This window comes from Pelodiscus sinensis, chromosome 11 (assembly GCF_049634645.1).
Source record: "Pelodiscus sinensis isolate JC-2024 chromosome 11, ASM4963464v1, whole genome shotgun sequence".
NCBI classification, from domain to species: Eukaryota; Metazoa; Chordata; order Testudines; family Trionychidae; genus Pelodiscus; species Pelodiscus sinensis.
In genome coordinates, this window is record NC_134721.1 from 41,849,361 (window position 1) to 41,872,030 (window position 22,670).

The window sequence follows — 22,670 nt, forward strand, 5'->3', positions numbered from 1 at the left end:
ACACCTTCGAAACAATTTACAGCCATTGAAAAATTGCAGGTCTAATGACCTGATTTGCATTCACAGCCAAATCTGCACCATGGAATTCAACTGCAGATGGAAAAACACGGGTGCAAAATGTGTAGTTTAAAACCTCAGCTGCACATTGGAGGATCTGGCCCTTGCTGTGTTTACTAACAGCCCCTAAGGTGTAATTTTCAAAAGCAGCTAGGGTCAGATTTTTAAACATATTTAGGCACTTCACCTATACATGCAGATAGGCACCTACACTGACTTTCAAAATTATGTAGATGTCTAAATCCCAATGACTTCAGTGGACATTAGGCGCCTAGACACTTTTCAAAATGGGTCTTAGGTGCTTTTGAAAATATTATCCCCAGGACCCTTCAGGCAAAACGATCACTTTCAGAAGCTGCATGCGGGTGGAGGGGGTGGGGGAGAGAAAGAAAAAACATTGAGTTAGAACTGAGGGCTCGTTATTGTTTTACAACAGTAAAAGTGGAATGCTCTAGTGCAGTGGTTTTCAAATTATGGGTCGAGACCCAGGACTGGAGGGTGGAATATTGGGCGCTGGGTTTCGGGGGGGTCAGGTGAGCAGTGGGGTTGCTAAGGCAACTACCTGCCTGTTCTGGTACCACAGACTGCGCTGCACCCCAGAAGCAGCCGACAACAGGCCCGGTTCCTAGGTGGGGGGGAAAGGGGTGAGCGCACAGGGCTCCATGAACTGCACCTGCCCTGACCCCCACAAAGCCGGAGCATCCTCCTACACCACAAAGCTCTCCTCCTCAGCCCCACCCCGGAGCCCCCACTCTAGTCAAATTACGTTGGGTCGTGGGCATCCACAATTTTCTTCAACTTGGTCATGAAAAAAAAAAGTTTGAAAACCCCTGCTCTAGTGGTGTGAGGAGGAGAACCAGGCATTTACCGTTTTGTGTTTCAGTAAGCCAGTTTGCACTACATTTTCTTGCTCCTCCAGCTTTGTTCTGACGGATGACGCCTGCTGGCATCAATCACACCTTACTGCTTTTTCCTCCCTCTCCCTTCCTCTGGATGAGCCGCAATGCATCCGTGTGCAGTGGGACGGAGGGAAGGCACGGCCTAATTGCCCACAGGATGCCATATTTTCCCCATACGTGGAGATTAACTGAATAACTTGCAAGCTTTGTGTCAGGGCTTGTAAGAAGCGGTGACTAATCCTAGCCAGTGAGGATTAACCATGTTTGCTGTGGGAAGTCTGCCAGACATTTCAATTATAACCTGTGTTATTGGAATGTAGCTGTGGCCCTGCCACAGGACCGTCACCCCGAGGGATATGCTTTGGTTCTTGAATCCCACCGTGCTGTGCTGAGCCATACCTTCGCTCTCCCTTCTCTGGCACGAGGGCCAGAAGGCGGGCCTGAGGGTAAGATGAGGCTCAGAGTCATATTCTGTTTGGCTCCCACGGGTCAGTCGCTCTGTGGCCTCGCTGTTCAGTATGCCTGTACCCCGAGTCTGTCCAGAAAGGGAACCCCGGAGGCCGTGGCGTGACGGAGCCGGGTGAGGGCCAAGAACTGGGTGTGAGAGCCCTTGCAGGACTCTGGGAGCTCATAACTAAGGCCTTGCCTTCACAGAAACATAGGCCAAGCCCTTTGCTAACTTGCACTAGGAGCCACATGGCCTCCCCTTCTCCCACCAGTGGCCTGGGGGGAAGATGGCGGAGAGCAGCCAACCAGACACTCCCACCCATAGGACAGTCAGAGGCATTTATACAGTTCTGACTGGGCTTTCTCAGACTGCACTGTTTGATCCAGCCCTTCTTGTCCACTTCTTCACCTCAGCCTCCTCCACCCCTGCCCCTCTCCTCCCCCTTCCCAGTTAGCTCATTCCCCTTCTTGTTATCCCCTGCCAAAAGCAGGAAGCTGATTTAACATTTGCCACATTGTTCACTCTGCTGGAGTGTTGCCCCTCGTCTTCTCCCTGGCTCCGTCTGCTCTAGTTAGCTCTTCGGGGAGGGACTCTGGTTTTACCCAGCACATTGAGGTCCCATTCCCGTCTGGTTCCTAGGCACCACCATAATAACCACGAGTGAGAAGCTTGCTTGTGCTTTTCACACGAATTAGCAGGGCAGGTTATGACACAGCCTGGCCTTCAACTCACTCTGAGTGTGAAAAGTTGTGTAAAAAGTCACAAGTGCCATGTCTTCACCAGGATTTTAGTTCCGGATAGCCAACAGCACGCCTCTTGTCATGGTGCCCAGAAGATTGAATGAGCAGGAGAGCTGCCCAGAGGTGCGCTGGCAGAGCTGAGAGAGGCCAGGCTGGGAGGGGCAGGGCCAGGCATGCTGCTGGTCAGGACTGAGGTGAATTTACATTGGGAGAGGTGCTAGGGGGTCCAGGCACCGAGTAACGGGTGTACAGTAGATGTGGGGCAATGGAACAGGTGGGGGCAGGACCTGCCTTCTCAACTTTGCATCTAACTTTGGGCCTTTATCTCACTGGAGTGGCAAACTGAAAAAAACACAAATAAAAACAGGATGACTGTCCCCAAAGCACAAAATGGCTACATCAGTGGTGGGCAACCTGAGGCCTGCAGACCACGTGCGGCCCACGTGCGGCCTGTGAGACATTTTGTTTGCCATTGCCAACACGCAGGGTTGCCAGTTTTTGCTGTTTCCCTCTGTGTGGTTTTTCTCCCACCAGCGTTACTAGAGCGACACGCATAAAGCCAGGGCATGTGCAGTGAGGCACAGGCCGATCGCGCACAGCAATGACTGGGAGACCCAGGCGCTCTCTCTCTTCACCAATCAAAGCGCCGCTACGGTTCCATCAACCCACCCCGCAAACTCTGGGGACGCAAACACTGTCAGTAGAATGACCCTGTCCCGGAGCCCGTCTTGGTTCTGACAATCCTGTAGCCCACTGAGATGAAGGAGGCCACTCATGTGGCCTACTCACTGGCCAAGGTTGCCCATGACTGTGTGAACATGCAGCTGCATTGTGTGTGTGTGTGTGTGTAAACATGCAACTGCATTCTGTGTGTGTAAACATACAGCAACATTCTGTGTGTGTGAGTAAGAACAGGCAGCTGCATTTTGTATGTGTGTGTGAACATACAGTTGCAGTGTGTGTGTGTGTGTGTGTGTGCGTGTGTGTGTGTGTGTGAGAGAGAGAGAGAGAGAGAGAGAGAGAGAGAGAGAGAGAACAGGCAGCTGCATTTTGTGTGTGTGAACATGTAACCCACACACCTCATGTGGTTCACTGTCCCGTGCAGTTGCACTTAGACCACTTACAATGAAAGATAAGAACAAGAGAGCTCGACAGGCTGAGCTGAGCACCAGCTGGCTTTATAGCTCAAGTGATGGAGGTGCCTATCTTTAACTCCAGAAGTCCTAGGTTCAAATCTACCTGGTGGTGGTTATAAACACATATACCTTTTGAGAATGTGTAAACATGCAGTTGCAGCATGTGTGTTGTCTCCCTAACAAGCAACACATTAACCTTCATTTCTGCCACACACAGAAGTGATTATCACGCCTTAATTTTATTCATCAGTGTCTCCGTGACTACGGATATCACACAGATAATTGAAATTTATGAGTAAGAGACATAAATCTGTGAACAATAGAACACTCTGAAATAATTCTGCCATGAGGTTACCATACAAGTAATAGCAGATCCAGCCCTGGGGCAGGGAAGAGGCTGCAGCGATGTTGTTTTACGCAAATCATTCTTTATCTTCATTAGATCAGCAAGCACACTCCAAAGCTTTCCATCATTTTCCCAATTTCCCAATGGGGAAACTGAGGCACGGAGCCAGTAAGTGATTGGCTCAGGGTCATCCAGGAGGCCAGAGTTCACACTAGAACCCTGGTCTCTCCCGACTGACAGTCTCGTGCTTCATTTGCGTGGCTCCACTGCCTCTTAGCAGCACTACCCCAGTTTAAACCATCCGACAATCCGGGCCACTCTCTGATTTGTATCACTTATGCAGTGGATGCCACTGGGCAATTGTGAGCTAGGAAATTCTGCGCTGGGCAAGGATGCCTTCCCTTTATGGATAACCACCAACGCTGTGACCTTCCAAAGAAGCGCACACACCCTTTTATTTGCTGAGTTCGGTACACTGTGTTCTAGTGACCATTTCTTTGCTTTTGCCGTGGGCCTCACAGTTACTCCAAATGTGGGACTAACCTGCAAAGTTTGGATCTGGATCCAAACTGCCCCAAAGTCTGAGGAGGGTTGGGATCTGGAGTTTTCTTTCCAGAGTGTGCTCTGGCTACTAGCCTGATGACAGATTATTGCCTACAGTAGCCATTACATTTGCCCAGGCCAACATCTTGCTTTTCCCTTTAGACATCATTCCTGCAGGCCTCTCAATGCAGACCTTAGTGGAAACAGCTTCACGCCCTGTTTTCCAGGCTGTGGCTAAAAGAGAGCAGCTCCCTAAACGGGTAGGCTATTGGAAGCCCTACCTCTCTGCATGCCCCAGCAGTTCATGCCTGCTCGAACGGCACCTGCTGTTCTATGAATCATTCGCAGGCCTCTCACCTTGAGTCACTCCCAAAAATCAGTCAGAGGCAGGACATGATATTCAGCGCTGCACAGCCCATTCAAGCCCGACCATGTCCTGGTGCATCACCCTTTTTTCTTGTTGCCCAACTTTTCTGCCAAGCGCTCAGCTAGCGTCAGGATGGGGTGGGGCAGAAGAACCCAGGCAGAGAGAATTCTCTGAAAATGGTGGACAACACAGATGGGGTTCACTGATAAGAATGGCCGTCGTGCTGCCCATTCCCGGCACAGAGTTTTGAAGGCTAGGCAGACAGTAGGTACCACCACTGTGGTTCTTTTCCCGTATTAGTGAGTGGAAGCAGGTGCCTTTCCCAACTAGCTCTGAACCAACATCCACAACAGTGGGCTGAGTCAAAAACTCTCTTCCTGGGATTGGGCTTTATTAACATGGAAATGAATAAATTAACATAAAATTGGACTCAAGCGTCACCCCAAGGTTGGCTTGCTTCAAGGAGCCTTGCCTCAGGACGGCTAATACCTGTCTCTTAGGCCTTTATCTCTACAGAGCCAGTTTCACCTCCCGTATATCTGAGAGGATGACAAGCGCCTGCCTCAGGGAGCCAGCAGAATCCACTCAATGCTACCCCAACTACAGGGGTCAGTGCTGTGCTCAAGCAGGGCCACCCTGTCTTAGCGATTATGTATGTGCTCATCTTGCACAGTGAAGTAAAGTTTCAAGCCGTGTCTTCTCTAAACGGAAGATTGATGCTGCCACAATCAATCTTCTGGAGTTTGACGTAGCGAGTCTAGCTAAGACTCACTAAATCGAACTCAGAGGGTGCCCCCATCGGCAGCTGGTAGGAGTAAGGGAGCATTTGCTCTCATCAGCCTCCCGCTGTGGGGAAGGCAGGGAAACACGAAACAAGGTATGTCAGCTCCAGCTACGTAATTAATGAAGCTGGAGTTGCATATTTTGATTCGACCTTCCCTTTTAGTGTTGACTTGGCTTCAGAGGTGTTGCCGTGTTAGTCTGTAACTTTAAAAACGAGTAGTCGTGTGGCACCTTAGAGACTAACAAAATATATATCGTGAGCTTTCTTGGGTAAAACCCATGATGAGTTGGAACTTCATCAGATGAGTTGGAGTGGAAATAACAGAATCCAAGATGTATATAACAGCAGAAGTACCTGTCAATTGTAGGGCCCATATTAATGAAGCTAATTAAGTGGGCTGGATGTGTCCCATTCATAGCTTTTGATGTGGACATGCAAACATTAAAGGCAGGGCAGTATAGTCTCAGCAACCAACCAAGTGGATGTGGGGTCACATCGTGGAAGCCATTACCACAGTGACTGCTAGACTCCTCTTCTTGGGACTTTCAATAGGGAAATCAAGTAATTAAAGTGCACAAAGACTAAACTAAGTGCTTACTCTTCTTGCAGAGGTGGTATTTGCCAATCACAACTGATGCACATGTTTCTGATGAACCAGTGAGGTAAGTGATTGTTACCACCTCAGATATGAAGGGGGTCAGAGTGTCTTTCTGAAGAGAACAGATGACATAGGGTGTGAGGTAATGCCTGAGGCCTGCTTTACTTAGTCTATGCTTAGCACACACTGTTGTCACTATGGCACCATTCACCACCACTGCTATCAGTAAAAAAGGAGATTTTACCACCATTATTTGCTCATAATGAACATGACCAGATGAGCAGTCAAATCTTCTGGTCAATGAATTAGCATATCACACAGTCCTGAGTTCTGCTTCTGTAGTGGCTGCCATCTATTGGGGTACCCATTGCCCCTAAGACAGAAGTCAGTGCTAAGAAGATTAACGTGCGGTATGATGGCTGGGACTCTCCTGCCATGGAAGGAGCAGCTGCTGTGTTAGAGCGCAAGAGCAGTTAGTAGAACATGTTAAAATTTTTCTGATTTCAAAATGTGGATGAAAAATTTTGTCAAAAGGTCTCAAAGTCAAAATTTCTCATTTTGAACAGGAAATGTTTTCAACCCCCTCCCTCTATTTTTTAACCCAATTATAGAGCTGATCCAAATTTTTCAATTTTCAGAATTTGGATAACATTCGGATATAAAATAAAACAGAAAAAAAATTCTGATTTCCCTGTCTCACCTTTTTGCAGTCAGCTGTAAGATGCAGGTTTGTTTGTGCATGAATCACCACCAGGATGCCCCCTGACATACTGCGTTACCTACGTAACAGAGAAATCAGTGTGTTAGTGAATGCAAGGTTGTTGTAGAAATCCCAGAAACACTGTGCTGGATAAGGACTGATTGATTTACAGAAGGCACACATAGGTGCACTGTGGAGGTCAGGGACCACTTTAAGAAACCCACCACTCAAATACAAATACCTCTGGGAGGGAAATAGCACATCCAAGATTTAGCTGCTTTGTTCCAATCTGTGTTTTATATTTCTCTAAATGGGAGTGGAAGGGGAGAGATTATTAACGGCAAATTGATTCCTCCCCTCTCTGCATGCTTGAAGTCAGTGACCGATATTGGCAGATCATATTTCGAAATAAACCTTGCACCAGCCAAAAAGCAAATGCACTTAGTGCAGATTTCCCCTCCCCCGCAACGCTTTCTTAATTTGGCTTCTGTAAAACATCATATCGATCTAGTACATTGGCTCTTTGCTCAAAGTGCTTCCTCAAAATGGCCATGCTCCCAGCCCTGTGTTTCCTCACTGCCCCTCTAAATCCTCTCCCCTCATCCTCTCTTTAATCTATATTTATGTACTGCCCCCTGCCTTTTGCCAAACTAAACAGTTACATTTGAGACTGTTGCACGTGCTGAGCCAAATATCCTGCAAGACATTCCCTACCGATGCGCACTTGCCAGTCGGAAAAGGATCGGACTAGAAAGGTGGCGCCGATTGCAAAAGGATATTTAGATAAAAAACGACCACGGAACAGAATGGAGTGACTCACAGGCAGGTGCTCACCAGCACGGCAGGGTGCAAGCATGTCTAGGGGATGCAGGGACAGGTTGCCACAGCCTGTTTTCTGGCAATTTTGCATGCTTGGTCGTCCTGGAACAATGGCTCTGAACTTGGCCAGAAGGCCTCCTGCCTCAAGCGAGGACTTGTCAGCGCTCACAAGCGAAGCGGGATTGGGTGCGGCCAGTCTCTGGAGACGAGACCTCAGAGGTTCTCCAGGAAGTGGTGTCTAAGTCAACATTGAACCAACACTCCAGCCTGGAGTGAGGAGGCCGCTGTGCTGTTTTAGGTCACACCTGTGGGGGAGAGAGAACATTTACAGTTGCCATGGCAGAGTCTGTTTTTGGAAGAAGTTTTCTCTAATGTCCTCACCAAGTTCAAATAACTGCTGCTGGGTTCTCTCTCCCTTCATGGCCTGTGTCCCTTCCTGCCCCGTGGCATTATCCTGGGCTGTTTCTCAGCAGCACCTCAGAAAGAACTGCATTTCAGGGAAGAGATAAGGAAGTGCCTGCACATACAGTATTTATACAAGGCTCCTTCTGGGTGAAACTCAAGATATAACCTGTGCATAGCTGAGCAGGTTTCTTAGCATACTTTACCCAGCATGCCGCTGGCCCCGGCCCCCAGCTCCACTGACACAAATCATGAAGTCCCATGGGCCGAAAGGAGGGGTTATTGAAGTTGGCGCACACATTTGCTCGCCTCTGAGCTTTGGTCTACACTAGGGCTTTATTTCAAAATAACCCCCGTAGGTTGAATTCCGTAGGTTCCGTAATAACCGTAGGTTCCGAAATAACCCCCCTTAGGTTCTGCATTCCAGAATCAGTCACCCCCTGTTGTCTCCCTCATGCCATTTCTCTCCCCGGCATGGGTTCTGACGCCTTCCAACACCTGTTTCTCGTGCCATTGTGTCGGCTGATCTGGTGAACAAAATAACCCCTCATAGGTTGAATTAATAAGTGGAGCGTCCACACTATCAAGCCCGTTATTTCAAAATAATGGGCCGCTTAATTAGAAATCTGTACTCCTGCTTTCCTCGGGGAATAACGCTAGTTTCAAAATAGCTTTTTCGAAAAAGCGGCAGGGTGGACGCTCCGGTGCCGCTATTTTAAAATGACGACTCCCCAGAGTCATTCAAAATAATCACTCCCCAGTGCTTCCTGGGGGTCTAAGTTGAGGTAGCGCATCCACATTAACGGAGCCTGCCTTGGACTCATTTCGAGGCTTCCCCGTAGTTTCCTAGTGTGGACGTGCTGTAAGTGACCATATACAGGTGCCAGTACTTCATTTGCCGAGCACATCTCGTATTTGCAGGCCAGAGGCAGGTGCAAGCCTTTCTCACAGGGCATACTGCAAAAGAGATGAGGTAATCTGGGCCTTGGGTGTCACCCAGCAACCGTGTCCATGGAGTTCCATGGGGTTTATTGCCCCTACAGGCATGACAGCAAGGCTAGGCCAGTACCTGCACCCTCTGGCCAAGGCTGTGAACGTCTTTGTTTTTGGGTGCCCGACTTGAGTCCCTCTGAAGGGGCCAGGTTTTCACACAGCAGTTGCTCAGCTCTTTCTGGAAGCCACACCCCTGTCCCAAGGGCACCTTAGCCTGGAAGCACCCAAACTCATTTGCCGCATTCCGGAATCAGCCACTCTCTGCTGTCTCCCTCGCTCCGTTTCTCTCTCCAGAGTGGGCTCTGACACCTTCTAACACCTGTTTCTCGTGCCATTGTGTCAGCTCATCCAGGGAATGTAACACTGTGCGGCATGTGGAGGCAGGGTAAATGGTCAGAGAAACGGAAACGTTGCAGATCTTACTAACCACTGCTCTGTCACCTTCTAAGGGACTCGGTCGAAAAGACATTGTTCTCTATGGCAGTGTCTAGACTGGCCAGCTTTTCCAGAAAATCAGTCACTTTTCTGGAAAAACTTGCCAGCTGTCTACACTGGCCACTTGAATTTCTGCAGAAGCACTGACTTCCTACTGTAAGAAATCAGTGCTTCTTGCAGAAATAATATTCTGCGCCCGTTGCACAAAAGGGCCAGTGTAGACAGCTCAGATTTGTTTTCCGCAAAAAAACCCTGATCGCGAAAATGGCAATCAGGGCTTTTTTGCGGAAAAGCGCGTCTAGATTGGCACGGACGCTTTTCCAAAAAAAGTGCTTTTGCGGAAAAGCATCCATGCCAATCTAGACGATCTGTTCCGAAAATGCTTTTAACGGAAAACTTTTCCGTTAAAAGCATTTTGGGAAAATCATGCCAATCTAGACGCAGCCTATGACTTTCTGTGGGGCTTTTCCATAGGGACTGAAGGCCTCCTGCTAAGTGACAGAATGTGTCTTATCAGCCTAAAACCATGGAGATCAGCATCCTTAATTTCAGTCTCCCATAAGTTCTCTTTGAAGTGGGGTGAAGGATGGGGAAGGAGTACCTACAGGACATCTAGAAGGTTTTGCTTCTACAGACCTCAGCCCTGCTTCATTTAAGTTCCCTGAAAAATTCCTTTTTCTTCAGTAGCTAGTAGATATGTCTCTAGCTACCAAAACATCAAGACAACTAGCATCTGGTGAGCCAAATGTCAGCCTATTTAGCTAACAAAGCAGACAGTTGTTTATCTAAAACACTATTACTGTTATGATCTGGTTATACAGTGGTTACTCCTAATAAACCCTTTACTCAAACTTACGGCACACTGTTATTGGCTTCAATGGGTTCTGAAGCAGGCTTTCATTTCCTATAACTAGATAGAAATAAGTACAGAAAGGGGAAGATTGTGACATCTCAGCTACCGGTGTTTATACTAAAGAAACGATGGGCAAGCGGAGCCTTTGGGAAGTGTCCCAATGAAAAATAAAAAACACTGTGAGGTGGCTCAGAGATAAAGTTACAAAGACTCTGTCTGACAGCTAGGAAGTTGGAAAAGAGATCCAGTAACTTGAGACATGAGCACTGAGGGATGGCAGCCATTTTGAAAGATGACAATTTTTTAGTGTACACCATGAGGGAATTTTTCTTTTTTAAGAATTTGTCTTTTAAAGTCAGTAACCTGGGACCACAAACACCAATATGCATGAATCAGAATGATTATTCAGTGGCATCCCACAACAAGGGCAGAGAGGTGGGATCGGTTCTCTACCTGCTCTGACAACCTACTTCCCCCATGCTTATGTCAGAAGGGGAGCAGTCAGTCACTGGAGACAAGTCGTCTGTGAACCACAATAAGGAGATGCTTCACGACCTGGCGTGGATGTATAAGCAAAAGGGCCAGCTTCCTGAAAGGAAGTAGGCCTAACCCTACGGCTTTGACTGGAGGCTCACAATAATATGCAATTGTACCCAATAACATGTATTGCATTGATATTATTGATATAATTTAATTTGAATGCCCCTGACTGAACTCAATAGATATAATAACGAATACACCGGGATAGAATTTGATTACGTTGATATTGAGTGATGGGTATGTTGGGGGACAGATCACATGTAATGTAATTTCTAGGAGGCCACCATAGCTGGCTCCCTTCATCATCTCTCACCCACTGGGCTCTGAAACGGCCAAGCGTAAATGATGAAGTAGCTGGTTCAAGGTCTAAGTTTAAAGAACAAAAAAAGAGAGCGCTATGGAAACATTAAAAGCTTTGCTTGCTCTGCCTCAAAGGCCCAATTACTGGAAGGAGAGGCAACGCCACAGAGACACGTGACTTGGATCTCCACAACAATATTTCCACTAGACGTTAATGATGCCCGAGCATGATTTTCTCCCCAGAGCTAAGACTGTTACAATAAGTGACAATCTCGGTGTAGAATTCCTGGCATTTTGTCCCAGACAACCCAAAGGGTTGACCAAAACAATCACAAAACGGGGTTATCCTTGGCAAGTTTTCACCTTTGCCTCCAGACAGGAGGGGTGAGTTCAAATGATCGACTGAGAGTACAGTTCAATTTCTACTTATTTCATGCTCCTTCCTCTACTTGTTGACAAACCTCAATATAGGGAGCAGGACAAAGCTTTGTGGCCCATGAGCAGCATGAGGAGAGATTGCGCATCTTTCAGGACTGCTGGGTGTCTGTAGAAGTAGGCTCCATACTATCCACTGGGGGACACCGATTGTCCCCTGTCCTGCAAGAGACCTGGTTCGCTCTGTGGGCTACTGCCAAAGGCTTTGACTGCCAATCTCACCCCACTCCATTTTAGGTGATTTGTTCCACAGAGGGAGCAAGGTTCAAATTGCCCCGGTAGAACAGACTAATGTGTTTTACCTTTGCCTGGGCCATGAAAGGAGGTGGGAGCCAGGCTTCTTACTCCATCACTACCCTATAGGCCAGGGGTGGGCAATAATTTTTGCCTGGGGGCCACTTCAAAAATTTTTGAAGTAGCCTCGGGCCACCCCGGAAGGGGAGGGGCCTAAACGGGAAGGAGTGGGGCTACCCCACCCCCACACCATGATTGGTCTGGGAGTGGAGGAGCCCCTTTGCCCCCCCTTCCCACTAGGCACCACATGCTGCTCGCAGGGCAGGGCGGGGGCAGAGCAGAGATGGCTTTGGGTACTCCTCAGGCCCTAATTGGCCTGGGGGCAGGGGAGCAGCAGAGCCTCCGTGGGCTGGATCCAGATCAGGCCCACAGAGGCCCTTTTGCCCATCCCGCTATAGGCTCATAGCTGGGCAGCCCCCAGGCTAGATTGTGATACTTTGACACAGAAATCTTTTCTCCTGAACCCAGTCTGAGACCATGGAGCACTAAGAACGGGCAGCTCCCAGGCTGAGGATAGAGGCTGTGTTCTCCATTCCCCAACAGAGCCAACGGAGAGGCCCAAGCACAGCAGGAAGACCGGATGAGAGCAAAGGCCTGTTACAGTAAATTACCAGCGGCTGCACAAACTTCCCTTTGGCCATGGCCTAGCACCACCTGCACTATTGGCAGATTCGCGGTAAAGACGTAGACGTGTGGCACGGGCTCTGAATGGCTGTGTCTACACTGGGCCACTTATTCCGGAAAATTAGCCGCTTTTCTGGAATAAGCTGCAAGCTGTCTACACTGGCCCTTGAATTTCCGGAAAAGCAACGACGCTCTACTGTACAAAATCAGCCGCTATTCCGGAAAAACTACGCTGCTCCCGCTCGGGCATAAGTCCTTATTCCGGAACACTGTTCCGGAAAAGGGCCAGTGTAGACAGCCCAGTAGCCTTTTCCGGAAAAAAGCCCCGATCGCGAAAATGACGATCGGGGCTCTTTTCCGGAAATGCGCATCTACATTGGCCACAGATGCTTTTCCGGAAAAAGGGCTTTTCCGGAAAAGCATCCTGCCAATGTAGACGCTCTTTTTCCGGAAATATTTATAACGAAAACTATTCTGTTTTAAGCATTTCCAGAAATTCATGCCAGTGTAGACACAGCCAATATGTTTAGCACTTTGAAGCCAACAACCTTCTCCACAGACCCCAACTACGACATGCAGGCCTGACCCACCCAGATCCTGAACCATCTGTCCCGGCATTCCTCCCTTGGACAACATATGAGGGGAAAGCACAAGGACTTGCGCAATGCACAATCCACAGCAGATGAGGCCTGGACAAGCAAATGCAGCCGTTCCCTTCTCATTTACAGGCAACAAACACCAAGTGCTATTCTTTAGACGTTTGGTCAAAGTGTGAAAAGATTGGAGAGCGGGAAGGCTGCTCCCATTAGAAGGGAGATTTCTCTGCAAGGGGGAAATCTCTGTCTGACAGTAAAAAACAACAACATGCTATTAGATTTGTCAGTTCCGCCCCCTGGTTGGCAGGCACAGTGGAGCATCAAATGAGTGTGGAGAGGGAACTATTGGCTCTTCTCTACAGGTGGTCTACATGATGTCACCTCTCTGTCTGAAATGAGGATAAGCCTCATTGCTCATCACCCTACTTTGCCTGGCTGTTTTCAGCCAGGAGGCTACAAACTTTAAAAACAGTGTGGGAAATACAAGCGGCCCGGATATGGGGGTGAGCGTCTGAAAGCTAGTGAAGAATAACATGCTAGACACAACAGCCCCATATTTGGGGACTATTTTCCTTGCTTAGTAGGCCATATTCAGCCTTGTTGTAGCGCCAAGGAACTCAGGGGGTACGTCTAGACTACATGTCTAGACTACATGTCTAGACTGGCCCAAATGTCGGGAAAATCCCCTCATTCGAAAGCCCCCTTCTTCCTTGTAGAACGAAGAATACAGGGGCTTCCAAAAGAGCGTGTTTGCGCTTCCGCAAAAGTAAGCTGAAGAACAAACACGTTCCCTGGACATGGTGGAGTTTTTTTGGGATACCTCCAGTATCCCAAAAAAACCCCGCAGTCTAGCCGTACCCAGGGAGTTATTCCGGGGATGAGTCTGCCTGGTTATTGCAGATGGCTTAATTATGAGGGTTGAGACTATGAAGAGTTAAAAGCAGCTGAACTTCACTCAGTTAGTTTGGTCTTTTGTCTGCAAAAAGTGACATCAGAGGAAACATGGTGTTTATGGATAAAGTACTCCCGCAGTTCAGGGGCACCTGTTGGATGTTCTACACCAATGGGTCTCAGCTGGGGTCATGGGCCCGTGGAGGTACGCAGAGGTCTTCCAGTGGGTACATCATCTCATCTACATATTTGCCTTGTTCTACAGCAGGCTACATAAAAAGCTCTAGACAAAAGTCAGTACAAACCAAAATTTCATACAATCACTTGTCTATAGAGCTGTTCATGCAATATTTATATTCTGATTGATTTTATAAATCTATGGTAAAAAAGATAAAGTCAGCACTTTGTCAGTAATGGTGCGCTGTGACATTTTTATGTGTTTATGTCTGATTTGGTCGGCCAGTTGTTTCCCACTGAGGGGTAATTTGGGGGTACGCAAGACAAATCAGACTCCCAAAAGGGGTACAGTAGTCTGGAAAGCTTGAAAGTTGTGGGTCTCTGCAACCAAGCCATTCAGCACTGCACTATTTCGCATTCAGACTGCATCCTGGAGAAGACGTGTCAAGATCACCGCTTGTTATTAATGTAGTCATGCTCAAAGAACCGTGAAACGAAGACAGAAATGAGTGAACAGACTCTGAGGATGATAAAGTCTTCATTTCCAAATAAATATTGAACCGTATGTGTCAGAGAGAGAACGTTAGAGACGGTCACTATACTGTAGGGAAAGGGAAATGAGAAGTATGGAGCAATGGTCATATGAGACAATTATATTTGAGATACCAACTATGGGAAAGTTAGGGAAAATGAATTTCCTAGAGCAAAAATGTAATCTAACATAAGAACATGAGAGCGGTCATACTGGGACAGACCAAGGTCCATCTAGCCCGATATCCTGTCTTCTGACAGTGACCAATGCCAGATGCCCTAAAAGATAATCATCAAGCAATCCATCTCCTGTCATTCATTGCCAGCCTCTGACAAACACAGGCTAGGGACACCATTCCTGCCCATCCTGGCTAATAAGTATTGATGGACCTAACCTCCATAAATTAATCAAGTTCTTTTTTGAACCCTGTAAAGTTCTGGTCTTCCCAACATCCTCAGGCAAGGAGTTCCACAGGTTGACTATGCCTGCATGAAGAAAAACTTCCTTGTGTTTGTTTTAAACCTGCCACCTATTAATTTAATTTGGTAACCCCTAGTTCTTATGTTATGGGAACAGGGTCAGGCCAGAGAGCTGCTGCAGAGGGGGGAAAAGGCAGCCCTAAAAGGGTGAAGACCTGTAAATAGAAGCAGAGGGCTGCTGGACAATTAGATGCAGCTGGGAGGGAGCTGACTCAGGCAGATTGGGGCCAGCTGACTCCTCTGCTGGCTGGCTGAAGGCCTTTAAAAGCCTCACCAGTTGGAAGCTGGGGAGTGGGGTGTGGGAGGATGGAAGAGAGGCGAAGGTTAGAGAGCGAGTCATACCAACATTTGAACAGAATCAGCCAGGGAGGGAGTCCCAGATAGCGTGGCTGGGCTCCCTACCACAGAGACCTGGCCCCCTCAGTGGTCTGGGTGAGAGGGGCTCTTGCCACAGAACAAGTAAATAATTTTTCCTTATTTACTTTCTCCACATCAGTCATGATTTTATAGACCTCTCTCATGTCTCCCCTTAGTCTCCTCTTTTCTAAGCTGAAAAGTCCCAGTCTTTTTAATCTCTCATCCTATGGCAGCCATTCCAAACCTCGCCTCATTTCTGTTGCCTTTTCTGAACCTTTTCCAGTATGCCAGTATATCTAGGCACCCTATGCCTATTTGCAATAGGGTAAAAGGCAATGGAAGCATCAATTTTTAAGAACCATGTGAGTTGCACTGTTAACAACCCCCAGGTATTTGCCTGTGGGCCCTCTAACAATCAGCTCTGGATGATGGATGTCACCCACGCTTCCTCCATCAATCTTCATGGGGAGAGGGGCGAACTGGAAGAACCCTCAAAGGCATTGCTAGCAATTGATACGATGCCTGGCGGGGCTGGCAGTTTTGGTAGCTGGGATAATGCCAAAGGTGGTGCTTTTGGCAGGCTATCCACTAGGGAGCAGCTGTAAGCATGCAACTTAGCCATACGTGGCAGTGGGTGCAGTCAATAGCACCATGCAGGCTGTGGTAGCGTCAGCGTTGCAGCAGCCCGAGACCAGAAACCTCCCAGCTCCAGGCCTGACTGTCAGGTAGATGAAGCCAGAAGCGAAGGAAGTGGGCAGCTTCTGTGCAGTGGCACTAGGAACAGAGAAACGTGGGACTGTACGAATGGCAGAATAATCACTCTGGGAGCGTGTGGGAGGGGGGATTTGATAGCAGCCTTCAACTTCCTGAAGGGAGGTTCCAAAGAGGATGGAGAAAGGCTGTTCTCAGTAGTGACAGATAGCAGAACAAGGAGCAATGGTCTCAAGTTGTGGTGGGAGAGGTCCAGGTTGGATATTAGGAAAAACTATTTCCTTAGGAGAGTGGTGAAGCACTGGAATGGGTTACCTAGGGAAGTAGTGGAGTCTCCATCCCTAGAGGTGTTTAAGTCTCGGCTTGACAAAGCCCTGGCCGGGTTGATTTAATTGGGATTGGTCCTGCCTAGGGAAGGGGGCTGGACTTGACCTTCTGAGGTCTCTTCCAGCTCGATGGTTCTATGAATAGAATTCCCTCCAGGCTTCCAACAATGTTGTTGACTGGAGTGTCGATTCGGCCTCTAAAACTCAACTCAGCGACGCACTTGAGATCTGACTCTGTTACAGGGAAACCCCTCTGGGTTTGCCAGCCCCTGCATGAAAAAGACAATCATGGGGAAATGGGAGATGTGTGTGTGGGAGGAATAGATGCACCGTAAGCTCAACCGGTAGGTGACTCAACTTCTCTTCCATAGAATAATCGGCTTGCTTAAAATAGGCTGGGACATAGAAATCACGGGGTGAGGCTCTCCCTCACAAAAGTCCTCCTGTGCATAGGCCAGTGTTCCCATTTCCATCACCCCCGACTCCTGCAATGGCTGGAGTGTGCCTTCTAAACCGAATGAGGGCAAGATGAAAACGCACCACAGCAAATCCAGTCTGGGGGACTGGTCCACAGCTCATGGAACTCAAATACAGGCTTTCAATTCACAGCCTGGCCTGAGCAGAGATGCCAGCTCCCCCCTTCGCATCTGGGCTGAGGCACCCTGGCAGGGCAGCATGGGGAGGGCTTTGCACGGTGGTTGCCCATTGTGAGGGAGCAAGAGGAGGGCCTGGCAGTGCAGGGGCTAACCAAGGCCTTTTTGCCCAACTAGCCCCGCCCTGTTTCTCCTGCAGCCAATGACAGACCTGGAGGGAGGATAAAAGAGAGGAGCCTGGCTCAGTTAGGAACTGACCAGTGAAGAGACAGGAGCTGGTTCTGCTGTCGGCAGGACCTGAGTCAGCCACTACTGGGTCAGCCACCTGAACACGTAAGCCTCCAACCCTTCCCTTAGTACAAAGAGGGGAACCTACAAGGAACCCTCACTGAGGAGGGGGAAATTAGACTCTTTGGCCCACGCTCCAGACTTAAGAACCAGACTCTGATAAGAGGCCAGAATTCCTAGGCCCGGGGCCCCAGTGGCAGGGGCATCCAACCCTTTGCCACCAGCTACCTCTGGGACCTAACCGCTAGGCAACCCCACTGCCCAGGAGACCCAGCCACCCCCATATTGTACCTGCTGCATGAATACATTTCAGACTAAGATCGCTAGAGTTGTTGGGTTCTGTGCTTACAATACTAAAAGGGACCCCCCCTCCCACGACGATTAAACTCATGTGATAAATGATGAGTAGGTTTGATCAAACTGTGCCCATTGATGTGTTGAAGAGCATTTGAAAACTGAGTCATAAGACTGTAGAACATGTATAACGTCCTACAGCACGTCAGCTACATCCTATTGGTCAGTTCGGATCCTCATGGGAAAGAGTTTGTAAGACAAGAGCTAGAGAATGGACGTGTGATTATCTGGGCACGTCTACACAGCAGGACTAAAGACAAAATAAGCGGCACAACTTCAGCTACGTCAACTGCGTAGCTTAAGTAGAAATAGCTTATTTCGGCTTTTGGCGCTGTCTACACAGCAGGAAGTCTGAGACAGAGCACCCTTCCTCTGACTTCCCTTACTCCCCGTGAAATGAGGGTTACAGGAGTTGGAGTAAGAAGTCCTCCGGCTGGACATTATTTCAACATAATGTTGAAATAACTGCTTGTAGTGTAGACACGCACTATGTTACTTTGGAATAACATCAGTTCTTCTGAAATAACATTGCTGTGTAGACATACCCTCTGGGCCTGGGCACTGAATGACACGGATCCTCACCAGAACACCTAATTTCATAAGACACCGAACACCATTATATTTTTCCTAGTTCCCTAGCACCAGATGGACACTCGTTTTCCCATTACAACTGTCAAAGAAAATTCTGTCCGTATTGACTGGCCTAAAAGAGATCCTTCAGGTTTCCATGTTCTCAGGGTAACCCTTTAAGCTGCAACAGTGAATTCAGTTTGGGGTGAATGAGGTTAGTTTTCTGTCTCCACATGCAAACAGGAGGCCTGGGGGACGCTGTGATTCTAAGGGCTTTTCAGCCCCGGAGGCCAAAGAACATATAACCATGTGCCTAAACATCACCCACAAGAGGTCTCATTTGAAACCAGCAGGCCTGTTTAGATGCTTACTATTCAGTTTGTGCTCAAGTGATCTGCCAAAGCAGGGTCTAAGGAGCAGACTAAGCCCTGTGTAAAAATACAAACTGGGTTGGCATCTTAAGTATTGACATCATAAACCCAAGTGCCTGCCAGTGGATTCTGTAGTGCTAGCTCCTTTTTCCATCCAGGCCCCAATACTTACGTGCATAAGTGCTCTGCTACGTTGGGCCACGGATCCTGGCAGGCCGAGGTGCACAGACCCTCCAGAGAGCAGATCCGAGCCCTCGCCAGTCTGCGCAGCAGATGGAAATCAACAGCACTCAGCAATGTTCCAAAGAGCATGGCTAGCAAAGTATAAACCCTCTGGGTTGAATGGGACTTTTGTACAGACCCAGGGAGAACATGGAAGGAGAGACAAGACCAAGAAGAGGGGGAGGAAGCTGGAGAGAAACTGGGGGACATGAAAGCTACCTGGGAGGCTGAGGAATCTTTACCTTCCTGCATAAAGATACATTGGCAGACATCCTAGGAGCAAGCTGACTGCCGTTTGGCTGTTTCCTCTTTATATTGTATGGCCCTGACATCCATTTCCTAGCTCTGTGGACCCGGAGACAGGCGGGGAGATTGCAGGCGCTGGAGTGAGGGGGTTGGGGGTCTGATTCCTCGGCAGCGTTGCTGTCGGACCTGTAGCTAATTCGGTGTTGGGTGGGTGTTGGAAATGCCGCTTTACAGCAGAGCGTTCCTGGGGGGTGTCTTCCTGTCCAGAGCCCTTCAATCCCCTGTGTGCAGAGACATGCAGAGCCATTTACAAGCCTTCCTGGCACTCACAAATGCCTACCGTGGCAAGATCGCGCAAACTGACACCATGGCTGACAGGGTCCAAACTCTGTGGCTCTTTGGGGCGTCTCTGAAAACAAGAGTGGCTAGTTCTGTGACTATCCCGTGTCTCCCTGCTCCACGCCCCCTCTGATTCCTTTGGTCCAGGGAATGCCAGAAGGCTGCCAGGGCAGGCATGTGCCACAACCACAGGACCAGTGCTGTTGCCAGCGCAGGACAGGAAGGGCCAAAGTTACAGAGCGATAAGGGAGGAGATTATCCTCAGTTGCCATTCACTCTGCAGTGCCAAAGTCCAGAGCTATAAAGTTCTGCAGAGCTGGCGTTTTCCATTACATAACTCAAAGGAGGGGAGGGGGGAGAAGAGGAGGTGATAAAATCACAGCTGAGTCTGTGTCACTTCATATCCTGCACCAGACAGATCCTCCGGCCTTAGGCCCCGATTCAGCAGGTTACCGCAGCACGTGTCGGCCTTTGGCTTCAAGAACGGCACTTGTGCCTAATGGGACGACTCAGGCTGGAAGTGTGATCGTTATGTATAGCCACGTGCATTGCAGCAGGTCCTCGAGTGCCGGGGTGTACTGAAGTCCCTTCCCACCAGGCGTCACAGGCAGCCCTTGGTGCCACTTCCCCGTGGCTGGCAGGGGAACCCAGACCCACCTTCTGCTCCAGGTTCCAGCTCAGGAACCACCTAGTTAGCTGCCAGTGTCTGCACCCACCAGAGTTTGGCTGCCTTTCCCCTGAGTGTGTCCTTCACTTTTGATTTCCCCCCCATCTCGGGGTTTGCCAGCCCCACAACTCCCACCCCAGAATAGCTCGGTAGCCCCCAAACACTCCTCCTTTCTCCTAGGGAGCATCTGTAGCCCCCTTCTCTGTGCCAGCTTCCTGTCTGTATAAACCCACCTGTTCCCCTCAGCCTTTGTTTTCCCATCGTATAACCGCAGAGCTGAACTGGCCTCTCTGCCCGCCATGGATCCATACACAATGTGAGCTCAAGGGAGTTAGGCACAGGCTCAAGTGGCTTGCTGTGCTAGGGCCTTGCGCAAGCAAAACTCCCCTGGCTGCTAATCGGGTAGGGATGACAGGCTCGCCAGCTGATCAGCATTCCTTCAAATCATCGCTCTTCTCAGATCTCACTGCGGGCTATCTGGACTTCTGGTTAACCATTGAACTGCTCCTATGCGTTGCAAAACTTTCTAGGTATGCTAAGGCACCATTCCCCTCCACACTTGCTGGGTGTGGTAAGGGAGGATATCCAGACCGTTCTGCAGGATGCAGCAATATATATATCCCAGGGCCCAGTAACAGCTGTGAAACACGTCACACTGAAGGGAAGGGGAAGTGAACATAGATCCAAAAAAGCAGCAGCGGACGCTTGATCTGTATGCAAGGGCTGGATTCTGAGATCTTTACGCAGCCACCTTGGGCAGTGGGTAATGTAGGCAAGGGAAGGTATTGCCTTCCCAAAATTGCTACACTGCCCAGTCCTTGGGAAAGGAAAGGAAACTAAGGACCTAATTCACCTTCCCATGGCTTTTGATTGGCTCTAAGTCAACATGTAGGTTAATACTTTCACGAGGGCACAAAAACACATTTTAAAATTACAAGACTTTATTAACTGTACACCCCACAGGCCAAATACAGCCAGGATTCAGCTCCAATGGAAACCTCTGGGGCCAATTTCACAGTGCTGTAAATAGTGGAGTACATCTCACCAGCAAGTTGACGTGTTGTTGGTCCCAGCGTATTAGCGAGACAAGGTGGATGAGGTAAAACCTTTTCTTGGTACAGCTTCTGTTGGAGAAGGAGACGAGCTTTGTGAGCCCCATGTAGCTTCAGATCTGATCGTCAACTTGTCTCTGTAAGGTTGATCGAATACAAGCTACTACCTCGGCCACCTGGTCAGGCTGGCAGTCGGCTAACAGAGGTAAATAAAGAGCACTGTTTGCTGAGGGCATTTCAGGAAGTAATTTGCCCTCTCCCAGACAGAACAGGGCAGTTGCAAGAAATGCTGCAAGGAAGGAAGCATATGATAAAATAGGGCTCTGGTCCCCAGATACCATAGTCATGTGCGCATGGTGATGGCGTTATGTTTAGGTGATTTATCTTTTGTTTAGACTGACTCAGCTGCAGAGTCAGTTCCTTTCTCACTGCCACTTTTCTGCTGCTGAGCCATCCCACACTTGGTGCTAAAAAACACTTTTGCCAGTATAGTTATAGGATTTCTCCCCTCATTTTTATATCTGCAAAATCACCAATGCAGAAGATTGGTCCTGCCTTGGGCAGGGGACTGGACTTGATGACCTCTTGAGGTCTCTTCCAGCTCTATGATTCTATGATTCTAAGAAATTATTCCAGCAAAAAAAACGTTGTCTTGGCGGTATTGCTGATTTTCCTAAGGGAAGCGGTAGGAGCTATGTGAGCAAAAGTAATTAAATGCTGCTTTGAGAATTGAAACAGTGTCAAACCACCAACCAAAACTGTAGAAAACTTAAACTCTAATGCTTGGGCTTTTCATTGTTCTCTTCACCTCCTCCTAGTAAACCCAGTTCAGGCCCAAACTACTTGGCTGTGTCTACATTGGCACCCTTTTCCAGAAAAGGGATGCTAATGAGACACTTCGGAATTGCAAATGCTGCAGGGGATTTAAATATCCCCCGCGGCATTTGCATGAACATGGCTGCCGCTTTTTTCCGGCTTGGGGCTTTGCTGGAGAAAAGCGCCAGTCTAGACAGGATCTTTTGGAAAATAAAGCCTTTTCCGGAACATCCCTTATTCCTGATTTTGAGAGGAATAAGGGATCTTCCAGAAAAGGCTTTATTTTCCAAAAGATCCCGTCTAGACTGGCGCTTTTCTCCGGCAAAGCCCCGAGCCGGAAAAAAGCGGCAGCCATGTTCATGCAAATGCTGCGGGGGATATTTAAATCCCCCATGGCATTTGCAATTCCAAAGTGTCTCATTAGCATCCCTTTTCCGGAAAAGGGTGCCAATGTAGACACAGCCCTTCTGTTCATCCAGGTCTGCCAAAACCAGTGAATAAAAAGAGACATTTGAGCTAACGTCTGTGACTATTACACTTATTAGAATCATAGTGTCATAGCACACTAGAATTGGAAGGGAACTCAAGAGGTCATCAAGTCCAGTCCTCTGCCCTCACGGCAGGACCAAGCACCATCCAGACCATCCTTGACAGGTGTCTGTCCAACCTGCTCTTCAGTATCTCCAGTGATGGAGATACCACAACCTCCCTAGGCACCTTGTTTCAGTGTTTAACTACCCTGACATTAGTTTTTCCTGATGTCCGACCTA

The 22,670-nt window shown here is 48.6% G+C and overlaps 1 long non-coding RNA gene across 3 annotated transcripts in view; it reads right to left on the minus strand.

Moving 5' to 3' along the window:
* LOC112546519 (uncharacterized) overlaps nt 1–22,670 on the minus strand; it is a 177,045-nt gene that overhangs the window by 74,903 nt on the left and 79,472 nt on the right. For 2 of the 3 annotated variants that reach the window (XR_012906533.1, XR_012906531.1), the window contains exons 1-2: nt 6,860–6,985; nt 6,619–6,697 (exon numbers count right to left, since the gene is read on the minus strand). This is a non-coding gene — a long non-coding RNA (uncharacterized LOC112546519). Of the gene's footprint in view, nt 1–6,618; nt 6,698–6,859; nt 6,986–7,438; nt 7,743–22,670 lie in introns of those variants that run through there. The other variant, XR_012906532.1, reaches the window with a different exon arrangement.